Source organism: Arachis duranensis, chromosome 1 (genome assembly GCF_000817695.3).
Source record: "Arachis duranensis cultivar V14167 chromosome 1, aradu.V14167.gnm2.J7QH, whole genome shotgun sequence".
NCBI lineage: Eukaryota > Viridiplantae > Streptophyta > Magnoliopsida > Fabales > Fabaceae > Arachis > Arachis duranensis.
This window is the reverse complement of record NC_029772.3, coordinates 60,272,711-60,280,379: the sequence shown is the minus strand read 5'-3', so window position 1 is coordinate 60,280,379 and position 7,669 is coordinate 60,272,711.

The following is a 7,669-nucleotide window of genomic DNA, read 5'->3' as shown; positions in this document are numbered from 1 at the left end:
GCGTTGAACATTTTCACTGAGAGGACGGGATTGTAGCCACTGATAACGGTGATGCCCAACATACAGCTTGCCATGGAAAGGAGTAAGAAGGATTGGATGAAGACAGTAGGAAAGCAGAGAGACGGAAGGGACAAAGCATCTCCATACGCTTATCTGAAATTCTCACCAATGAATTACATAAGTATCTCTATCTTTATTTTATGCTTTATTCATAAATCATTCATAACCATTTGAATTTGCGTGACTGAGATTTACAAGATGACCATAGCTTGCTTCATACCAACAAACTCGCGTAAGGTTTATTACTTGGACGACCCAGTGCACTTGCTGGTTAGTTGTGCGAAGTTGTGATAAAGAGTTGAGATTGCAATTGAGCATACCATGTTGATGCGCCATTGATGATCACAATTTCGTGCACCAGACGCGCACGCGTCACCCACGCGCATGCATGATGCTGATCATGTGACCTCATTAAAGTGAATTCACTAGGGGCGATTTCTGAGCTTTTCAGGCCCAAATCCAACTCATTCCTGAGGCTATTTAATGCAGAATTCAAGCTTTGACAAAGGGGGTGCAATTAGTTTTAGGATAGCATCATGTAGGTTAGTTTTCTAGAGAGAGAAGCTCCCTCTTCTCTATAGAATTAGGGTTCTTAGGTTACTTTTTATCTTAGATCTAGGATTAATTTCTTGTTTTCATCTTATTTTCTTTATAATTTCTTGTTCCTACACCTTCATTCTCTTAGTTTGCAGTGTTAATTTCCCTTTTTATGCCTCTCTTTAGTTTTATGAATGCTCTTGTTAGATTTGGATTTCTTTTAATACAATTTATATTTTATGTTCTTTTATTATTCAATTGAGTTATTATTCTTACCTTTCTTGTATTGGGTAGTTGTAGATTTTACTATTTCTTGCCATTTACCTTGCTTTATTTTTATGCCTTCCAAGTGTTTGATAAAATGCTTGGTTGAATGTTAGAGTAGATTCTTGAGCATTTTTGGATTGGAAAGAGAAATTAGGCAATCTTGAGTCATGAACACCCAACTTATGTTGGTGATCTAGAGTTGTTAGTTAATATTGTTTCCATTGACGTTAATCTTTTGCTAATTCAATTAGTAAGTTGATTAGGACTTTTGGATTGAGATTAACTTGTCTTATTTGACTTTCTCTCATGTGAAGATAACATTATACCTTCTTCCATTGTTAGAGATGACTAAATAGGATAAGCTCTTGTTAATTATTGTTATGATTAGTGACTAGGATAGAAAGCCTATATTCTCAATCCTTGCCATGAATGTCTCTAATTGCTTTCTTTAATTGTTTACTTTACTTTTCGTGTCATTTATTTTCTTGCCTTTTTATCAAATCAAACCCCCTTTGTTCCTTCATAGTCAATAATTGATCACTTCATTGTAATTCCTTGTGAGACGACTCGAGGTTTGAATACTTCGGTTAATTTTCATTGGAGTTTGTACTTGTGACAACCAATTATTAAAATTTGATTTGAGGATCGATTGTTGGTTTGGAGCTATGTTCACAACGAAATTATTTTGTTAAATTCCGAACCGATATAAATTTTAACATCAGTGTGCATGTGCACAAGGCTGTGCGTGCGCACACAAACCAGAAATCACAAATTTTGCAGCATTCACAGAATTCAGATTTCAGACACCAACTTGCAACGATCATATCTTTTTATACAAAATTCGAATATCTACAAAATTGATACCGTTATAAAGCTCTTTAAATTAACTTTGATTTGATATAAAATTCATTCCATTTCACAAACTGTAATTCAAGATATGATCCGTTGAATTCATCAAAAATTTATTTTACAAAAGTTCACTAATTTCTCAATTTACTAAAATTTTCAACCAAAACCACTCCAACTTCAACTCACATCAGTTCTTACCCTGTGTATCACATTCCACCACTCATATCATGCAATTCTCAAACCCAATTATCAATTATATCGCTTTAAACCATTTCTCTCATAACAAACTCATCAATCATCATTCTATTACCACTAATCATGAGAAATCAACTTCAATTTCAACATCCAACATCATTTATCAACATCAATACCAACTTCCATCAAAATAACCCAAAGTCATTAAATCATCATACATCATCATTCAACAAATTTAACAACCAATTCAATCCAACCTATCCTGTAGGTCACTAGCCTAAGTGTCAAAAAATATTATATATTATGAAGGACATATGCATGTAAGGTGCTCAAAGTGAAATGAATGCTCCAGAGATTCCCAAGGTTGGACAAGAGGTACACTTACAAAATTCAAACCAAGGTGAGGAAGGAGAGGCAACTAATTTAAAAACCAATAAGAACAAAACAAATATTCAAAACAAATCAAAAAATGATACAGCTATTCTTAACTAAACTATGTATAAGTAGGCATAAAACTTATTCATAAAACTATGCAAAATATGAGACTCCTATACTATACAAATAAAAGAACCTAATTAGCATATTCCTTAGCAAATTAAGTGAAACTTACGGTGCAACACAAAGAAATAGAAACTAATTAATAAACTCAACAAATTGAATATAACAAATAAAGTAATGCATGTATTAAGACATAGCCACAAACCAAAGAAATTTATGTATATGAAACATAAATCAAAGGCAAAAGCAACCATACAAGGCAAGGATTGAACCACAAAATACCATGCATGCAAAATATGTAATTCTGGGCTTGTATTTCAAAATGGCGTTGGACACTACACAACTGCTATTGGACGGCAAATGGAAAACATGTGTATGCACAAGAGATGAGTACGCATGTTTTACTTTACAATGAAGCTTGTGCATACGCGCATAAGATGCATACGCATGAAACCCTAATTTCCGTTAGGCACCAAATTGAAACCAATGTGGCTTTTGTTTACATCTGTCATTGGACACCACAATTGTGTTAGACGACATGCTCAAAATGAAGCTAATGTGGTTCTGTCCAACTCTGACGCTGGACGCCACAATTGTGCTATTAGATGGCATGCTCAAAATGAAGCCAATGTGGTTCTGTCCAACTCTGCTGTTGGACTCCACAAATGTGCTATTGAACAGCAAACTCAAAATGCAACCATATTGTTGGCTGTCCAACTTTGCCATTGGACGCTCCATATGTGCCGTTGGACAGCAAGATTATGCACCAAAGTTAGGTCATTTTCGGTCATTTTCATGTATGCTCAAAGCACCAGCTTATGCATGGGATGCATGGAAAGTTCAAACATGAAATTTGGCTACATTCATGGTTTGTTTCAACACCAAACTTGGTTTCATGCATGGTTAATTATGCAGAAAACTATCTTAAATAACATGACAGAATCATAATTGCTAGAGCAAGCAAAGCATTATATGTGTGGTTTGATCAAACATTAAGATGGCTCTTTCATGCATTGGATACATTATTTGATCAAATAACAAACTTATACTCTGTTGTGTTATATGCATGATTGGACTAAACACCAAACTTGGCTCTATGATCCTGCAACAAACTATCTTTGCTGATATGCATCATTTATAAGTGAAAACAAAAATTGATGAAAGCTAAGAATAAACAAGAATATAAAGATATTATGGTTGGTTTGCTTCCTAACACGCGCTTCTTTATCATCACTAGCTTGACGTTGCATCTCCTCTTAATTGAGGCTGTAGCTGATCATTTGGCGATGTATATCTTCTCCCACGTAATGCTTTAATCTGTGACCATTGACTGTGAATGTCCTCTGTGATTCTTCTTCCATCAATTCAACATGACTATATGGTAAAACCTTGGTCACTAAGAATGGCCCAAACCACCTAGACTTTAGCATTCTAGGGAAGATTTTCAATTTAGAATTGAACAAGATAACCTTTTGGTCAGGGTCAAAAACTCTGTTTGAAATTTTTCTGTCATGCCACTTCTTAGTTCTCTCTTTGTATGTCTTAGAACTTTCGTAAGCCTCTGCTTTGAATTCCTCCAGTTCATTTAATTGCAACAGTCTTTTCTCCCCCATTACTTATGTGTCAAAGTTTAGGAGCTTGATAGCCTAATATACCTTGTGTTCTAGTTCTACTGGTAGATGACATACCTTTCCATAAACAAGTTGATAAGGTAATCTACCAATTGGTGTCTTGAATGTTGTCATGTAGGCCCACAAAGCATCATCTAATTTTTTGGACCAATCTTTTCTTGAAGCTTCTACAATTTTTTCCAGGATTTTTTTATGCTCCCTATTTAAAATTTTAACCTGCCCACTTGTCTGAGGATGGTAGGATGTTACAATCTTATGTTTCACTCCATATTTTTTAGAAGAGAGAGTCTAGCTATTTATTACAAAAATGACTCCCACCATTACTGATTGGACTTATTGGAATCCCAAATCTGCTAAATATGTTCTTTCTGAGAAATTAGAGAACCACCTTGGAGTCATTAGTTATTCAGCTACTACTTCAACCTACTTGGAGACACAGTCCATAGCCACTAGGATATTGTTATTTGAGTATGATGGTGGAAATAGACCCATGAAATCAATTTCCTATACATCAAATAATTCTACCTCTAGAATATAGTTCCATGGCATTTTATTTCTTTTGGGTAGAATTCTAGCTCTCTGACATTCAACACATTTCTTGACAAAGTCTCTAGAGTTCTTGAACAAGGTAGGTCAGTAAAAATCACACTAAAGCACTTTCATTGTTGTCCTTTTTCTACCAAAGTGTCATCCTTTACTCCTCTATTAAAAGGGTAAACGGTTAAGGATTAGGGTAAGGTGTGAGAGCACAAAGTTTAGGTCTCAAAAGCTTACAAAGCTATACCTTCTTCTCCTTCATGGTTCTCTATTGAATATTCAGCTTTCTCGATTATCTTTCTTTGTTTCAATAGAAAAAGGCATTAATGTGAGAAATTAATAAAAAGTTATTGCGAGAAAAGAAAAAGAGATGTAGACTTGGAGAAAAGCCAAATGTTTATTTCAAAAATTTTTGGTATATTTTTCTGTTTTGTAATCATGATCCTAAGGGGATTCCTTTGTTAAGTTGGTTGAGTACTTAGTGGTTAAAAATCTAGGGAGTGAACCTAGTCAAATCTAGCTTGGATAGAAGCTGGATTTATCCCAGATAGGATTGGGCTGAATCCTAGAAAAATTAGTGTTTGTAATCTTTGAAAGATAGTGAAAATTCTACTACAGTTGTGAAGAAGACTGGATGTAGGTCACATTGCACATGGTGGCTAAACTAGGATATATGGTTGTGTCACTCTTTTTTCTCCATTCTAATTCTGGTTTTATTCTCTAAGAGATAAAATAGAATTGTCTCCTGCTTATTCTATCTAACAAGACCGTCATAGCAACTCTACTCCCATACAACTCTGTTTTGGCTCCTCTATCGACAAGAGACAAAATAAAAGTGTCTCCTACATTTTCAACAAAAAGAAGACATAATAGATTCTCTAAGTTCATCTAGTTTGAAGTAAAATCCAACAAAGTAAAAAGAGGCCTAGATTCAATCCCCCTTCAGTAAGCCACTGATAACCATCAATGTGCTATATATATGATTGCATCAAAAGTGATAAAAATTTATCCATTCTATATGGCATGTTTTTAACTTATTTTTTTGAATATTTTGGTGTTGGCTTGAACAATGAGTCATTCGAAAATAAAAAATCTTACCTAAAAGAGGATGGTTGGTGGACGAAATTGTGATTCATTCTTTTCACTTCAACAATCCCAGGTAATGGCTCCAAAAACTTGGTGTCAATGCCATGGTTCACAACTTCGCACAACTAACCAGCAAGTGCACTGGGTCGTCCAAGTAATACCTTACGTGAGTAAGGGTCGATCCCACGGAGATTGTTGGTATGAAGCAAGCTATGGTCATCTTGTAAATCCCAGTCAGGAGGATAAAATTATGGAATTTAGAAAATCAAATATGATTAATAAAAATAAACAGAAAATAAAATGGATAGAGATACTTATGTAAATCAATAGTAGAAATTTCAGATAGGCATATGGAGATGTTGTGCTCCTCTTGAATCTCTACTTTCTTATTACATTCATCCAATCCTTCTTATTCCTTTCCATGGCAAGCTGTATGTAGGGCATCACCATCATCGGTGGCAACTTTCAATCCTCTCGGGAAAATGGTCCTATGCACTATCACTGCACGGCTAATCGTCTTGAGGCATCACCCTTGGTTGATGGCTACATCCCGTCCTCTCAGTGAAAACGTTCCTATGCTCTGTCACAGCACGGCTAATCATCTGTCGGTTCTCAATCAGGTTGGAATAGAATCCCTTGATTCTTTTGCGTTTGTCATCACGCCCAGCCTTCAGGAGTTTGAAACTCGTCACAGTCATTCAATCCCAGAATCCTACTCGGAATACCACAGACAAGGTTTAGACTTTCCGGATCCTCATGAATGCCGCTATCTATCTAGCTTATAACACGAAGATTCTGTTGGGGAATCTAAGAGATATGCGCCCGGCCTAAGGTAGAACGGAAGTGGTTGTCAATCACGCGCGTTCATAAGTGAGAATGATGATGAGTGTCACGGATCATCACATTCATCAAGTTAAGTATAACGTATATCTTGGAATAAGAATAAAAGAGAATCGAATAGAAAGTAATAGTAATTGTATTGAAACTTGAGGTACAGCAGAGCTCCAAACTCCACCGTTGAAAATACATAAGTGAAAGAGGTTCAGGCATGGCCGAATGGCCAGCCCCCAAAACGTGGTCACTGGATCAAAATACAATCCAGGATCAAAAACCAAGATGATAATATGATAGTAAAGAGTTCTATTTATAATAAACTAGCTACTAGGGTTTACAGAAGTAAGTAATTGATGGATAAATCCACTTCTGGGGCCCACTTGGTGTATGTTTGGGCTGAGCTTGGTCTATCCACGAGTTGAGGCTTTTCTTGGAGTTGAACTCCAAGTTATAACGTGTTTTGGGCGTTCAACTCCAGATCATGACGTGTTTCTGGCGTTTAACTCCAAACAGCAGCATGTACTTGGCGTTCAACACCAAGTTACGTCGTCAATTTCCGAATAAAGTATGGACTATTATATATTGCTGGAAAGCTCTGGATGTCTACTTTCCAACGTCGTTGAGAGCGCGCCATTTGGAGTTCTGTAGCTCCAGAAAATCCATTTTGAGTGAAGGGAGGTCAGATTCCAACAGCATCAGCAGTCCTTTTGTTAGCCCTTTTCAGAGTTTTGCTCAAGTCCCTCAATTTCAGCCAGAAATTACCTGAAATCACAGAAAAACACACAAACTCATAGTAAAGTCCAGAAATGTGAATTTAACATAAAAACTAATGAAAACATCCCTAAAAGTAGCTTGAACTTACTAAAAACTACCTAAAAACAATGCCAAAAAGCGTATAAATTATCCGCTCATCACAACACCAAACTTAAATTGTTGCTTGTCCCCAAGCAACTGAAAATCAAATAGGATAAAAAGAAGATAATATACTATAAATTCAGAATATCAATGAATATAATTCTAATTAAATGAGCGGGACTTGTAGCTTTTTGCTTCTGAATAGTTTTGGCATCTCACTTTTTCCTTTGAAGTTTTGAATGATTGGCTTCTCTAGAAACTTTAGAATTTTAGATAGTGTTATTGATTCTCCTAGTTAAGTATGTTGATTTTTGAACACA